General features: G+C 34.8%; 1 protein-coding gene across 2 annotated transcripts in view; it reads right to left on the bottom strand.

Moving 5' to 3' along the window:
- The window catches only part of LOC145668296 (uncharacterized), a 259,797-nt gene that overhangs the window by 59,391 nt on the left and 183,241 nt on the right, over positions 1–17,165 (bottom strand). The window lies entirely within an intron of this gene.

Genomic DNA, 17,165 nt, shown 5'->3' with positions numbered 1-17,165 from the left:
TCCCAGTACTTTGAAAATTCATGTTCTATTGGCGTCTATACATTTCTCAAAATCTTAATTGTACACATTGAAAATTTGTCGGTATACATACTATAAATGTAGTGAATCTGTACGTTATTATATATACACTATGTCTTCAAATATAATATTTTCTGCACTAAAATGCTCTTTATGTCTTTTAGGGAAATCCGCACCCCATTATATCCTTTACATGGTTTCTACTATTTACTGCACATATTAGCTGTTGGTTACCACACACCATTGCTACAACTATTCTTATATTAATGCTATAAGAATCGTATTATATGGCGTGTGCTATTGCTATCTTGTGTGCTGTGCTATTGAATCTTTGAATATGTCTCAATGTATAGTATCTGTAAGGTGTATTTTTTTTTTTTAAATGTAAACACCTTGTATCTCTTGACGAAGCCACGAACTCGACAGTTTTTGAGGTGGAAAAATAAGTAAATAAATAAAAATCTCTTAGTTACGCCAGTACTCACTAAAACCGAGATACACACTAAAGTAATAATTCGAAACACTGCCTCACTCACTGAGCTGTGTGTATTAGTTCGAAATATTGCATACATCTCCTTTATCTTTGCATGTATCAAAATTGGTACAATTAATTAGATGATACATTATCAATCTCTTTATTGCAATAAAACACAACAGAACTATTATGTAATTAATAATAATAATAGCCAACTTATGATTCCTACAATAATAATATTATTATTATTGATGTTTCCAACTTATAAGTGTTGTATGTAGACAGGTTTCCTTAATATGAAAGTTCTCTGAGGAACAGTTTTAATATTATACATATACACATTATTTTATTTATATTTCTTATGTTTTCTCGAATTCTACAATTATATTCTCACACTCATTCATAAAAAGAGAATAAACACATTCTTAACAGCGAAGCAGGTATAGAAATATGCCTCTAGCCTTCTAAATGTTATATTAAAAAGAAGAAAAAACTGTGTTGCGGAAACAACCAAACCCGCAAGAGATTTCGGTTTTCTAACAGGAAAAGAAGGAAAGAATAAATAAAAAAAGGAAGAATTTCAAAATATCCACATGAAATATTTCTGTTCTTTTCCCCTCCACCATATCCATTAACTACCAAAACTTCATTTCTTCTGCCCTTCAGCTGATTTCTTCTTTCTGCCTACGAAGATAGTAGAAGAAAGAAGGGAAGGAAGCATCTGTTTTAAAAACTACACCTCAATAAATTCTTCGCAAAAGTTTTCATGGAAGTTCGGAACTAAAGGGGGTTAAAAAGATGAAATGAAAGTATTCTACAGAAACAACAACACGCAGCTGAAAATTTGGTTAGGAGGATATTCCATCTTCCCTTTTATACTTCACGTTTATATGTTTGCCTTTTGGTCTAATGCTGATTACAAAATTCAACAGATGGTAAGCGGCGATTTGGTTTTGGTGTTTTCAGGTTTTTCTCAACCATTCTCTGTTGCCTCATTCTGTCGCCAGAACAATGGAATGCCATCTGATAAAGAAGAAGTGAAACAAAACTATGTAAAGTAAAACGAAATAAATTTTTGCCAATGGATGTTTTTTTTAAAAAAAAAAAAAGAAAGAAAGAAAGAAAAAACACAGGGGGAAATAATATCAAAGAAATCATTTTTTTCACATCAATGGTTGAAAAAGAAGTCGGAAAATACTTTTAAAAGCAAGAAACGATAATTGCGCTAAAGAAAGAACATTGAATTAATAATGATATAGGTCTCTCTGTGTGTGTGTGTGTGTGTTTGTATACCTTTTGAGACTATACTATAATATCTTCAACTGATTATGAGAACCAATAATATCACTGTAGGAAATTGATTTCTTTGTTTATTGAAAATGAGTGTCGCTACTGAGCAGCACAGAGGCTACAAAAGACGTGGGCTTATAGTTTAAGATGAAATCAAAACCACAGTAAAATGTTCAAATTTCAATGCTCTCTCATCGGAAACCTCAGCCGGGCTTTCGTGCACCAAATCACGCGTGTTATCCACTAGACCAGTGAGAAAGGCTCTAGAAATTTGAATTATTCTTCACACGCAATACATTTAGAAGCTGCTTTGTTTATTTTATTGGCATGAAAGTGTTTTTTTAGAAGATACTTCAAAAGAAAACAGGAAGTTATTATAGTTAATCCAGTTTATAATAGGTCTAATAATTTGTTAAAAAAAAGAGAGAGAGAGTCTACTGTTTATAACTTGTACCAAGTTTTAACAGAAATTCTATATACAAAAAATCGAATTCTGCATTCATGAGAAACGGAAAATCGTAGAAAGAATCTAGTATTTATAATTTCTAGGTTGTACCAAATGGGAATCTAAATGATTGTCACCATAAGAAATGGAAATTGTATCCATGCCAAAGCATTAAACATGAGATTTTACTAAATGAGTGCAGGTAGTTACTTTCAAAAAAATGGGAACGTCTATGTAATACAGTACGTGATCTTTGAGAGCACTTGTCTTGTGTTCGTGCTCCGTTGGCGTTCGGTGATAGTAACACACGAGGCACTGTGCTGAGCACTTTCCCTGACCAATCTGCCATTTCCCTGTCTTCACCTGATACATTTTTACTTCCCTGATCTTCCCCTGACTTTCACTTACTTTCCAGAATGTGGACAGCCTGGTAAAGGTTTTGTATGTATTACTGTTTCATAGAAAAAAATGGTGTCATATGATATTTGCCGTTGCGTGAGTACGTATTGGTTATTTGTCTTCCCTGGAGTCAAGAAATCTACAGGAATTGCGTTTTAATTGTAATTCAAAGCAATTAATATTGCAATTGTATATTTCTTTAAATAACAATAGCATATGTTTGCAGTAATTACTGTATTTCATTTTCTAAGAGTAAAAACATTCATTTAATGGCATGTGTGGAATTAAAAGTATAAGTTGTTCATTAATTCCCACTTTCAATATAACTTCTGGAAAACAAGCGTCATTATTCATTACTACGATTAATATTATCCCTTTTATTTATTTGTTTTGCAAATTTATTAAATAATCTGATCACACAATTTTCCAGACAGAATTTTAAGATGTTCATGAGCAAGAACTCAAATCTTTTCTTACACTTTCGTTGTTTAAGAGTATAAATTGCTAGTACCTACCTGTATTGCTCTTATGAATTTACTTAATAAAATAGAAATACGATATACAGTATTTTAAGTGAAAAAAAGAGTGTCCTATTAGTTATACAACCTTTCATCAAACAGTGTTAGAAACAACCAGGAAATCTAACATTGATATACAATTGTTCAGATCATGTCTTGCCTCCCCCTCCACTTTTAACGTCCAACCGCCGCCACTGTTGAAAATTATGCTCTAATAACGAACTATTAGTATGTTATAAACTATACTGATATCATTAACCAGTTAATTACCAAATTTTTATATGAAGTTAAAGTTCTTTGTATTTTCTCTTATGTACTAGGGACAATAAGATAATAAAAGATACAAAAATAAAGCAGCTTATGAATACATTTTGTATTTAAAACGAACCCCAAATTGGAATCATGGCAAATTAGACTTAACACTTTTTGTCATGGCAAAACGTACTTGTATTTCCTACGGCAAATAATAATAATTTAAAAAAAAATCCCAAAGAAGGATCGTGGTAATTCAACAGGTTAATGTCGTTTTAGTATTAGTAGTGGTAGTATTATTAGGTCTACATTGCTAATTTAACGTTGGCTCGAAAAATATATTTATATTTATAATGAAGTAATGCATGCATGAATTTTACCCTCTCTTTGGTTTTCTCCCCTCTTTTTTGTTTCACACATTCTTTCTTCCTTTAATCTGTTTAGTGAATTTTCGTTGCAAAATATTGGCAACACTTGATGTAGTGAAAAGTATGCGAGATTCCAGGGTTTCTCCGTGTCAGGCAGAGACGTGACAGACGATCGACCCGGCCACGCGGGTGTCCTGCCCCGAAATCTCACCGCAACAATGCACTCATTCCTTGTTGCCAAATTTCTCAAAGTACTTCTCTGGAATGCAGCAGAGGTTTTTAGTCTAATACAAGATACACGTATACAATTCTTACGTAATTTATGCACAACGTATATGTCCATATGCATCATTATAAAATACCAGTATCTAATTGCCTTAAACGTAACTGAGTACACATCGCACGTAAGGATTTTTTAAATGTTGATTTTATACTTACGAACTACAAATAATCATTCTCGAATGACTTCTACAATATTATTTAGTGTTTAAGGACGGAGTTTCAAAGACGAAAGGTATCACTCAGCTGGATAAAATTATATACGTCAGCATAAAAAGCTCATGCGTGGTCAGTGGCGGATCTAGAAGGTAAAAACTGGGGGGAGGAAGGCAGAACCCAGCCTATGATAGACAGGTATATCATGAGTTTACTAATATATATATATATATATATATATATATATATATATATATAATAGCTTTAATTATTTTCGTCTCTCAAAAAACTGGGGGCCTAGGCTCCCGGTCCCGGGCTGGATCCGCCACTGTGCGTGGTTATGAAATTATATACGTCAGCATAAAAGCTCATGTATGGTTTTCGAAAAAGTCGAGAAAAAATTGTAACCTGTGCAAGAACCATAACACCCAGGGCTGCCAACTTTTCAAACCTGCTCACCCGTACACTCACAACTTGAGTTCTCCAAATTCAATTTCGTTAAATTAGGATCTTATTTCAGTCAAACCATATCCATGTATGTTTTTTTTTTCTTTAAGTCTGTGTAGCAATATTTGTTAGAAAAACAAAATTAGGTTCATATGCAACTGTAATTAATATTTATTTTTGAACAAACTTAAACTTACTACTTGATTTCATTTTTAGCACTTTTCAACACAGCAGGATTCTTTTTCTACATAAGACTAAAATTCTTTCCAGGTCATGTGAAAGTTAATTTTCACCATTAGTTCAGATTTCAGTAAATTCTCAGACATAGGCTATAGGGCCGTATTCATAGTCATTTTCGCGTGTAATTAGCGTCATACTAACGGCCTGACTAGTGCATAAAACATGTGTTAGTTGAATTCTTTAGTCACGTGTCAGAACGTCTCTGAATACGACCGACAGTTTCTTGATCAGTCCAAGCATTTCCCCGCACATTTCCCCAGCAATTATTAGTTCACCCCTTACATTTTGAATAGAAATCCGTACACCCGTATCTGAGTTGTTAAATTCGTACAATGCGGGTGAAACCCATACAGTTGGCAGCCATGATAACACCCATTAAGATAAAACTGGTACTAAAGTATAGGCCTACTCTCATAGTTTACAAAACATCAAGGTTCAGCTTCTCTCCTGGGCCGTTCAATTTCCGGATCTGGACATAATTGAATATCTGTGGTTCGTTTTAGAAACAGGAATCGGGCGCAATTTCTGCCTCTATCCCCTTTCATAGAATTGAGTGATCCACTGCATCATAGCGTTCACGATCTCTATGACTTCATTCCATAATATCATAGCTATTTTAGTGGGGCGAAAGATGGTAAAACGCTATATTAATCTGGTAGGCAGTACTTTAAAAAAAAAGAAAAAAAGTTTCCATTAAATTGATGGGTATCTGTACAATGTTAAAAGTTTTCCCAATAATCAAATCAATTACAATACATTTGTCCATTCTGATTCTTCAAAGATTAAAATGAAGTGATACTGTAATTATCTAAAAAGGATTTTATTCATCGTTATGTTTGTGACTGGATTACGTAATAAACAAATCTTCGCGAAGTTTCTAACAACTTGTGTCTGCATTTCTGCAATTCTCTAAACGAATTTTATTCCTCTTTAAAAAAATTTTTTACCATGAATACTTTCTCAAAGTGGAACCTAGACAATCATATTCACAGTCTCTACAGGCACCTCAAATCGTAAATATTGATAATGATTACGCCAACGGTCATCGACTTGACTTCTTTTATGCGGACGATTTGAGAAGGAATTGAAAAACAAGTACATGAAAATAATAATAATAATAATAAAAAAGAACATCGATTCCAGCAGTCAAAAGGCTTTTCTCTCCTACAGCAAACCTTATAGATTTTCTTTAGAGCCTGTGGCTCGACTGATTTATAATATACTCCCTGCTACGTTACATGTTGTTGCTTCGAATTTCTTTCAGCCAGTGTTCATAATTTATTGCTCAATACATGTTACGCACTTAGGGCGTTTTATAAGAGAGTAGCTTGTATTTTCTCTTGGTCACACAACATATGGTGCTTTTTTATTCGCTTCATTTTTTTAAATATAAAAAAATTGCATTTATTATGCCCCTTATTCTTTATGTATCGTGTCACCTTAAGAGAGACTTAAAATTATCTAGAACTGATATATGTAACAAGTGCAAAGAGATTTTCATGCATGTCTGCTATTTATAGTTGAAATTTCTTCCATGTCCGCTCAGAACTGGGTACTATTACAGTTTGCTTTTATTACAGAAAAGCATGCTAAAAAAAGAAAAAAAACCTGCATACATTTGATAAATTTATCTTTATATACGAATATATATATATATATATATATATATATATATATATATATATATATATATATATATATATATACAGTAGAGCGTCGATTATCCGAACGTCGGTCAACCGAACGACCGCTTAACCGAACTGTGTACTCGCTCGCACCTGTTACTCTCCCACCCTACCGTCCACTTTCAGATATCTGTAATGAAAAAAGTACGTGACTTAGCTGCTCGTAAGCGTGTAGGCTTGCTTAGACAGACCAAAATAAAGGATTTTTTTAAACGTTAATTTTGTGTACTGTGTGTATTGTTCATGCAAAATGCGTAGGTAATATGTACATATTTTTGTTTAATAAACTGTACCACATACTATATATTCCTACTAAAGTTGCCTTTGTACGTTACTTTGTAATACTTAGAGATGCCTGTTTTTATGAATAAATTTACTGTACAGTACTTCTTTTTGGCAAATAAACATGTACAGTTCGATTATCCGAACAAACCAGTTTTCCGAACACCCATGTCCCCCAATTACTTCGGATAATCGACGCTCTACTGTATATATAGATTGATTGACATTAGCATCACTTATTGGTGTAGCAATCAATTCGAACTCCTTAGAATAGTGCTCTGTGGTCCGTGGGCGCCATTTTTAGAACACCCTATATACATAAACGAATACGTGAATTTACGATAAATACCAGGTTTAAAATTCTCTATGAACACAGTATTTATTATGATACAAGGTCATATGTCGCAGGTTGAGAAGACCCACGGTTTCCTACTAACCGAAGTTTTGTTTTCAAGTAGAAATGATCTATGATGCTCAATAACTGGAGTCTACTTCTTCCTTTTTTTTTATTCCTTTGTTTTCGACCACACCCTTCATCTCATTCTTTCAAAAGTTTCGTGTCCAAGTGTTAAGGAGCGTGTTGTCTTTATGTGTGGTGTCACGTTCAATCCTCGGTGTATTTGCCTCGAATACAAGTCCGGGTAATGGTTCGGATATCACTTTATGAGAAGTATGTCGAGGCTCATATAAATATAGTGCTAAAAACCAACGCTAATCTACAATTAATCAATAAATATCCTGACCAGTTTCTATTTCATTAAATTTTAAATAGGCCTATACATAGAAATTTAATAATGCTGAATTTTAAGTAACTTTTATTTTCAAGAAATGGTTAACTGATATTTTTTAAAAAATAATAGTTTAACCTCGTTTTGATAACTTTATCTCAGGTTATTTAAAATGTTAAAATAAGTATTTTTTTAAAAAATTCCTAAAATTATATATCCCAAACTTCACCCTACCCTGTGTGAGCTATCTGGAAACCAGGAGAATTAGTGCATTTCTTTTAGAATAGTATCATTTTAACCACCTTTCAAGAATTATGAGGAATGGTAAATGTTTACTTTCTAATACTTTTTACATAGCGAATATCCCTATTATTATTATTATTATTATTATTATTATTATTATTATTATTATTATTATTATTATTATTATTATTATTATTATTATTATTATTATTATTATTGTTATTATTATTATTATTATTGTTATTATTGTTATTATTATTATTATTATTATTATTATTATTATTATTATTATTATTATGTGACCTTTTAAAATCCCAACACAAGATCTCAAACTATTTAAAATTCTTTATTGAGCATATGAATTAAAAATAAACAACCAAATTTCATCTTATTTAGTTAGAAGACTCCAAAAATACAGTTAACCAATCAACCTGTTTGACAACAGACAAGGGGGCATGATCGCTCAGTGGTAGAATGATTATCTTTGGTGGATGAGGTTCCTTGTTCGATTCCCGACCAAGTAAGTTTAAGGCGGACAACAATGGGTTTTCTCAAGGTATTCCCGCTTCCTCCCACACTCATTTCACCAATTCTTCCATCATCATTCACTTGCTTTAATCACATGTCTCGCTTAGCCTAAAGGGCATAATCATGCAACATTAAACAAAGATTTCACTTCTTTTATCAGATTTACAACTATAATGTGTGATTCATCTTGATTTTATTTTTTCTGTCTTTTTTGGGACTAATGTTCAATATAAGAGAACTCCAAAGGAATACTTCGAAGATCACTTGAGGTCCGTAGACCACACTTTGACAACCGACAAACTAAAACATCGTCAAATTCATTTAGCTATTAGAAATGTACGATTATTATTATTATTATTATTATTATTATTATTATTATTATTATTATTATTATTATTATTATTATTATTATTATTATTATTATTATTATTATTATTATTATGTAAAATAATGTGCACATGTTGCTGCAGGCATTATTTTCGTTTTTCCTTCTGCACCTTTTATGTACAATTCGTAACTTGGAAGTCTAATGCGATATTGAAACACATTGAATGGGCATCTTAACGTAAGCACTCCTATCCCTTTCTATTCCACTCCAGGTCAAATATCTAAAAACGCTGATACAGATGTTTAATTATTTTAGGTAAAAAGTTAAATATTCAAATTTAATATTTCTAATCTTAAGAGATTTCACGATATGAGTGAGTGTCTTATTATAATAATTGTAATCCCATCTTTTTTCTCTTCTCACCCCTTTTCTTTCTTTCTAGATCAAATTTCATATCTCTAACCTTCATCCCTCTCCACATCCTTGTCAAAGTTCAAAAAATCCTTCCTTAGTGGTACCTCACGTTACTAATCTTATAAACTTCCCTGTCCAAATTTCAAGTTTCTAGCTCCACTGGTTTGGCCTGGGTATTGATCAGTCAGTCACTCATTCACGATTTCTTACTACAAGCTTCCGAGCCTTTTTTTTTCTTCTTCTTTCTTTCTTCAAGCTTATATTCAGTCCGAACTTGCAGTGGTATAATACGTTTTCCAACAGTTTATTTTCTCTTGTTGAGGTCACGAACATCCACAGTTTTCTGGGACATTGTTTGTCTACACCTTGAACAGTTATATCTTTTTCAAACGTATCTTTACATTACGGTCGCACAGTGGATCTCTTTGCAAAATCCATACAACTATGTCTTTGAACTTAATATATGAGGAACTTATTTTCAAAAGAGATCATTTTTTTTTCCTTTCTTCGAAATTAACCTTTAACAATTTCTGTATCTTTGGGATGAAATGTTCCACAATTACTATATTTACACTAGAAGTGAATGAATGAGACGGGATTTTTTTTGGGGGGGAGGGGAGGGGGATAGAAACGGCTAACTTGGCAATATGATTTCTACCAAAAATCTTTCCATTTGCATAATCCAACAGAGCTCATCCCAATAAAAGTGAATTTAAATTTTAAAAAATATTGAATGGGAATGTTCCCTTTTGAAAGAAGCCCGTCATATGCTTCTCTTCACATGTAATTTAAAAATGAAATGAAATGAAATTTTTCAGTTTTACGTCCCACGTTATACCGGCTAGGTTTAAGGAGATGTTGATGATGAGAAATAAATGTAATGAATAAAGTGGGAGGAAACGGGAGAACCCCGGGAAGACCCACGCACATGGTGTTTGTCTACCACAAAGTCAACTTGGTGCGAGCTGGAAACGAACCAAGGACCCCGCATACCCGAGATGAACGCTCTACCACTGAGCCACCGCGGCCCCATATCTAATTTAAATTTGTATATACATATGATATGATATGTAGTATGTAGTATATATCCTTAAACGTACCAATTATTCGAAACAAATTACTATTGAACAGAATGATACTGGCACGTTACGAGTTAGGAATAGACCAAAATAAAGGGATATACATTTATTGTAATTTTATATAGTGCAGAATGATAATATCTCTTAAATCTTGTACAAATAAATAATGTAGACGGTTTTCGCGGCTATATGATTAGCGTACCCGTCTTTGACCTGAGAGATCTGCATTCGACTCCCGATAGCAGCTCATGTTGTTCAGCTCCCACCTTAAGCTATAGATCCTCGTCTTAAAGCCTCGCTGTTGCAAGGGACGCAAAATTCCAATTCAACAAACCAAATAAACTATTTAATCTGAACTTCAATAGGGTTACACATGAGACGAGACAAGATAACACACAGCTTTTTAAATAGAAACAGATACACTTTTTCGAGAGGGGATATTATTTCACGACATATTTTCGAGGCGAGACAGCAACAGCTCTTGGCTCGTGTACATCCCTATTGCTCTAGTCAAAAATATTTTTTTACTAGATTTGCAAGAAAGGGTTCTAAATATAAAAGACAGGCGGTAGGCAGCCACGCTTTAGTTCCCTCGAACAATTCTAATAATTTCGTAACAATACAAATCTATGCGCACAATCCGTTTCAACAACTTACTAGAACATGATTTGCCTATAATTAATTTTCATGCTGTTTATAGAAACTTGCTTCTTGTAATGTAGATTCACACATGCTAAGATTTCTGACTTACCAAGATTTTTTTATCAGGTACGTGAAAAATAGTAGCTCACCCGCAAGCCAAGAAGTATCTCTGATTGGACACAGTAAACCCCAAACACACTCATTGATTCTAGTATACACAATACACCCTTATCACGCGTCTGTCTATACATGTATTAAAGTTCCTAGTTCCTATAATGTGGTGTACCATCTCAGAAGTTATTGCGATGCAACCGCGGTATCTGTACATTTTTAGTACTTTGAGATACCATACATTTCATTTCGTGAATTTCGATACCTTCAGATACTTTTCCAAGATCAAAAGTATTCTGAGGCAATAGTAGTGGCGGCTCTTAAGGAAAGTTACATTGGTAAAACTATAAATTCTATCACTACAACCTACCAGAATAAAGTTTCATAGAGCCTCAGAAAGATGTATACAAGAATTAATATAATACGTAAATTCTCCTCCTTAGTTTATAATGATAATCTCAAAATTTATAACGATGTGACTTCCCTCAAAAGCCGCCATTACTACTGTCTCAGAATGGTTTTGATCATGGAAGAGTATCTGAAAGTATCGAAATTCACATAATGAAATGTATGGCATCTCAAGGTACTAAAAGTGTTCCTAAATTAATATGTTACAAAATATCACTTCATATGAATTACAGTGATTCAGGCGGTGAGAAGCTCCATGAATTCAAGTATCTGTAACAGTGGTGTAGCCAAGAGATGCTGACCCGGCTGAACTCTCCCCTTAGTGCAGTGATGTTGAAAGTGAATTCTGCTTACATGTAGGATGTTCCATTTGTAATCCTGATATTACGACGTTTATTTTTATAATTTATCACAAAAAAAGTATTGTACAGTCATGTTCACAGAAGCTGTATATTCAATCCTATATAATATTTTAGCAAAATACGTAGTTACATGCTGTATTCTGACTTACCAAGTCAGAGCTGTATCTCTCTAGTATATGTATGAAAATTTACAAGCTGCAGTTCTGAATAGAAAGCATTAAAAGGAAAACATGTGTTAAAATTTTATATACACACAGGGTGGACACTAAATCGCATTCCCCAAAACAACTAAGTGAAAACGAAACGGGTGACCACAAATAAACACTGAACTTGTTGCTTGTAGTTGTGTGTCTTAGCTCGAAGAAGTCCACCAGAAGGCGCGCGCTGACCTGGGAATGACACGTACCTCTTTAAGGAACATGGTAAAAGATCTGAAGATGAAACTTTACCGCCTAAAGCTTACGGAGGGATACGGACAAAATCTCGCGGCCGAAACGTCGCCGCCCAAAATCTCGCCGGCCAAAGCCTCGCGGGACAAAACCTCGCGGGACAAAATCTCGCCGGGCCAAAACCTCGCCACCCAAAATCTCGCCGGGCCAAAACCTCGCCGCGAATGAAAGTTTTCTTTAAAATTTACCCAATGTGTTTCTTAATATGCAATTCCACATTACAAATAATAATAATAATAATAATAATAATAATAATAATAATAATAATAATAATAATAATAATAATAATAATAATAATAATAATAATAATAATAATAATAAGAAGAAGAAGAAGAAGGTACAAAACATCGTGTGCGTGGGCTTTCTCGGCTTATTCCTATTTCCTCCCACTTTCTTTATTCGATCATTTCCTTCATCCTGGTCATCTACGTCTCCTTTAACCTATAGGACATAATCAAAGGACGTCGTAAAAACTCATATATTATTTCATATTTTCATAAAAATTATTAGATTTTTGTTAAAATTTTAAGTTTTTGGATGTTCCAAACTTCACGAAACTAACCTCGTTAGTTGTCATTACTTTCCTTATGCAGACTTTCTTTCCCTATAACCAGTTTAAAAACATCCTGTCGCCCTACCTTCACATTGAAATCCTCTAATACAGAAATATAATTTTCATATGGTATCGCGGGACTTGGTCAAATACCCGTGATACTTCTTCTGAAACAGCGTCTTTTATACCGTCATCCTTATCATCTGTTGGAAAATTTACATTTTGGTCAGGCGAGATTTTGGGTATGGAGATATTTTGGGGCGTGAGGTTTTGGCCCGGCGAGATTTTGGCCCGCGAGGTTTTGGGTGGCGAGGTTTTGGCCCCGCGAGATTTTGGCCCGCGACGTTTTGGCCAGGCGGTGTTTTGGCCCGGCGAGATTTTGTCCCGCGAGGTTTTAGGCGGCGAGGTTTCGGCCTGGCGAGATTTTGGGCCGCGAGGTTTTGGGAGGTGAGGTTGTCGCCGCGAGGTTTTGTACCCAAACCGCTTACGGACGCGTTAAACGAATGTGGTCCGGGCCGGCGTGTTGAGTTCTGCGAGTGGTTCGGAAAGAAGCTGAGAGATATTTCATCTGAGAGACAGAACAAAAAGATCTTGAACATTCATAATTTTACTGAGAACATCTTGAAAATATTTGTTTCGTTGATTTCTCTCTATTATGTTTTTTGAAGGATAAAATATAAGTAAAGGAGATAGTAGTTTTAGTTTCAGTTGTTTCACTGAATGTCCAATCTGAAAGCGTGATCCTCGAGAGAAACAACGTTCTTTGTGTGTTAAAAAAAAAAAAAAAGTTTTCTGCTTAGGATATATATATACATATATATATAAAATACATGTGGCAAAGCAAAGACAAACTTTCTATGCTTTACGAGGCGTTTGGCCTTGTGCAAACTCGGTTAATTGCACTTGCCTTGCAACAATTGAACAACATCTCGACCAATGAATAATTCATAGAGATCGAGGCTATTCTCCTGTCTCAGAGCGGAGGGAGATTTCATTCAGCTTAGAGGTTGGTTTATATATATATATATATAAAATCTTGTTTTTTTTCCTTTTCTTCTTTTGAGTTAGTGACTTAAGTTCTCGTTGAGAAAGTGAAACAGTCAGCAGTTAACATGGAAACTGCACCAACAGACAGATTCATCATTTTCGCACTTGATCATAGAAAAATTACGTAACATTGAGGAAGCCAGTTCAAGTGGTTATTACACAAGTCTATGCACATATGCGATAATGGTTCTGTATAGCAAACGACCCTAAATAGTATTATTTTAAACAGCAAATAATGTGCTAAAACTTTATATCCACAATCAAGTGCTTAGGGGCATGGTAGTTCAGCACTAGAGCATTCATCTCTGCTACGAGGGGCCCTGGTTCGATTCCAAGTCATATGATGACAACATCGTATCTATAGGTTTTCTAGGGGTTCTCCAGTTTTCTCCCACACTCTCATTGCATCAATTAATTTCACATCATTCACTTTAATTATTCCTCCACCTCCTTCGCCCTACAAGCCATGAGAGACGTAAAAGTGAAAGATTTCATCTTTAATTGTATACCACAAGTACCACTTTATCCACTGGAATTTAAATTTGAAGCTCAAGGGTAGCTAAAGATCCGACAGCCTTTGGATCCGGATGAATCTCTCTCTCTCCCTCTCTCTTCATATTCTAGCTCGTCGTGGTGAGAATCGAAATCACTGAGATGATCACGGTTATCCCTCAATTTGCTGGAAACAAGATGAAAAAGATGACTCACTGGACCATTACTCTTGCAATAATCGGTGGCCCATGTTTTACGTTCTCAGCGCCTGCACTACCGCGTTGGCGGTGACGATAAGATGTTTCTCAAGAAACTATAGTTCCAGATATTGATTGAGTTCTTCAGTCAGTTGTGCCACACTAGCTCAATGGTTCTTTGTGATCGCCCTCTTGAATGTTCAGCGATTGCTTTTACCTATTCTTGGTTTCCGTTCACTATTCACTTTCTCTAACGATGTCTTCTCACGGTTTTTTCTGGATTTGATTTGAATTTGGTGTCCCTTTCAGCAGCGAGACATGAGCCTAAGCATAACGTGATATCCGAACCACATAAGCCTCCGAGAGTTCTGTATGTTTTTCGTAAGGAAGATATTTTGGTACGGGGAGACCATGACCTTGTATTTCTGAAAATTGAAACAACCTTATCCGTGGCCCAACAGTTTTATAGGGAGGCTGGCCTCCTCTATTTATATCTTTGTTAGATTGCTACTTGTCCCAAATCAGGCGCGGCATCTTGCATTTTAAGAAAATTTTCGATATCTCGAATTATGCATAAGAGGATACGAAAGAAATGCTTATTAGTAATATTTGTAAAATTCGACCCACATTATGTACCTATGACCATCAAGATATCAATATGTTAATATTGCACAAAAAAAAAAAAATAATAAATAAATCGTGCCATCCGAAGTAAAATCACCGCCAACGGTGTGAATTCTTTGATCAGTCCATTGGTTCATAATTTCTGTTCTGTTCAGCACACTGGCGCTATGAGTTTTATGCCTGCTGTGGCTAGGTTTAAATTTTAATTCATGCATTATGTTCTTCCTATTTTTCTTAATAAACTGTTCCATGTACACACTTAAGTCTAAAGAGCCAGCGATCTGCATATAGACGATACGTGTGTTGCTTTAGGCTTATCAAAAGGTGGCAACCCAAGCCTATGTCTGTATACTGTTAAGGACAGTTGCTTTCGATACATATAGCAGAATGGCATCTTAGTACACTTATTGCTCCAATACACGGGTTACAAACTCGAATCCGCACTACAATTTCCTCATACAGTAAATCACACAACACAACTAAGGTATGGCAATTGCACTGCACGGATGTCTAGAGTTTACAACTCACAAATTGTAAGTGTATTTTTACGGTTTCTACTTTTATTTTTACACTTTTTAAATGGTATTGTAGTTTTGAATTTTACGTCCAGGTATAATCCTTTTTCTTTCAACACTTTTATTCTTTACGTTTATAAGTATGCAAAAACGTAAGATGTCAGTTTAGGGAAGATGTATATCAGATACTAAAGAAATAGGCACACAAAATACATTACAGGTAACTATTTAAACATAGATTAAGAGGCCTTATCACTGCGAAATTAAAATACCGCTAATTTTACAGTAATTCCCTGATATCTTCAAATAGATAAAAGATAATCGAAATGTGGAACAAGCGCGCCCGAGACAATATTATTTTGCATGAGGTACCGTTATCACGAGTCACCTAGTGGCTTTCCGTTTGCAGCCATTTAGAAACGCGAAAATAAATACCGGGTTTCTAAATGGCTGGAAATCGAAAGTAGATACGTGAGTGGTGATAATGGTATCTCATGTAAAATAATATTGTCTAGGGAGGTCTTGTACCACTTTTTGATTATCTTTTATCTATTTGAAGATATCACAGAATTACTGTAAAATTAGCGGTATTTTAATTTCGCTGTGATGGGGCCTCTTAAATGCTGTAGCATAGAGATGTTTGTTTTACTTTCAAAACTATGTGTGCAAATGATGGAATTGATTGCTTGTTTACACAATGTATGAACGGTAAACCGAATAAAGTAGAAGATCAGAAGAAAATAATGTACAATGTGGTTTCTATCATATCACATAACAGTATGGGCATCCAAACAAGAGGCAAGGTAGGGCTCAAGTCCTATATTATAGTTATTTCAAAACGTAACGTCCCCGCGCAATAAGTTTCCCTGGAAGATGCTACTTTTAGAAGATAGTGTAGGTCTATTCTGTTATTTATACGAAATGATGGAGAGGGCGGAGGGGCGTGCAAAACAGGTCAAATATTTCGAGTGTTTTCTAAAACAAAGGATCTTTTGGAGTAGACAATGGTTGGGTCATACCTGCCATACTTCCATAATTACTTCCGGCATTGTTTACTTCCGGTAGATTCCGAGTAAATCTTGGAATATACACGCAATTTTCTGTTTGTTAACCATTCCTACTGAAATGGCCGTATAAGGCAGTTTCCAGTACTGTACGAATTGCGTTTTCTCTGCATCAAAGAAACTTAATTGAAATAAGTCAACTATTATAAGCATAAGGCGAACTGACGTTTGACCTTGAATGCTGCTCTTACGTCGACCAATCCAATTAAAGTGACGTTGCCAGTGTTGTGGTATAGGAGTTAGATTTCACTGACAAGCTGTGCACTCACGGACATACGTATGAGTTGGGTCCTAGGGGTCCGGAGCCCTCTTCCCCCAGAAACCTCGAGTTTTCCGTGAATTTAGTCTAATTTCATGGGTGATTTTACAAATTTTAATAATAATTTATCCTCATATTGAATCTGGATCCCCAAAAATCTTTGGAACCCTCCCGAAATGAATTTATGCGTACGTGTTAGTGTGCATTCTTTGTAAGATACGAACCTTGCCATCATGCCACAATATTCACATGTTCGAATCAACTCTCT

The sequence above is a fragment of the Thermobia domestica genome, chromosome 13 (genome assembly GCF_964235325.1).
Source record: "Thermobia domestica chromosome 13, izTheDome1.hap1.1, whole genome shotgun sequence".
Lineage (NCBI taxonomy): Eukaryota > Metazoa > Arthropoda > Insecta > Zygentoma > Lepismatidae > Thermobia > Thermobia domestica.
This window is presented reverse-complemented; position numbering and strand designations above follow the sequence as displayed.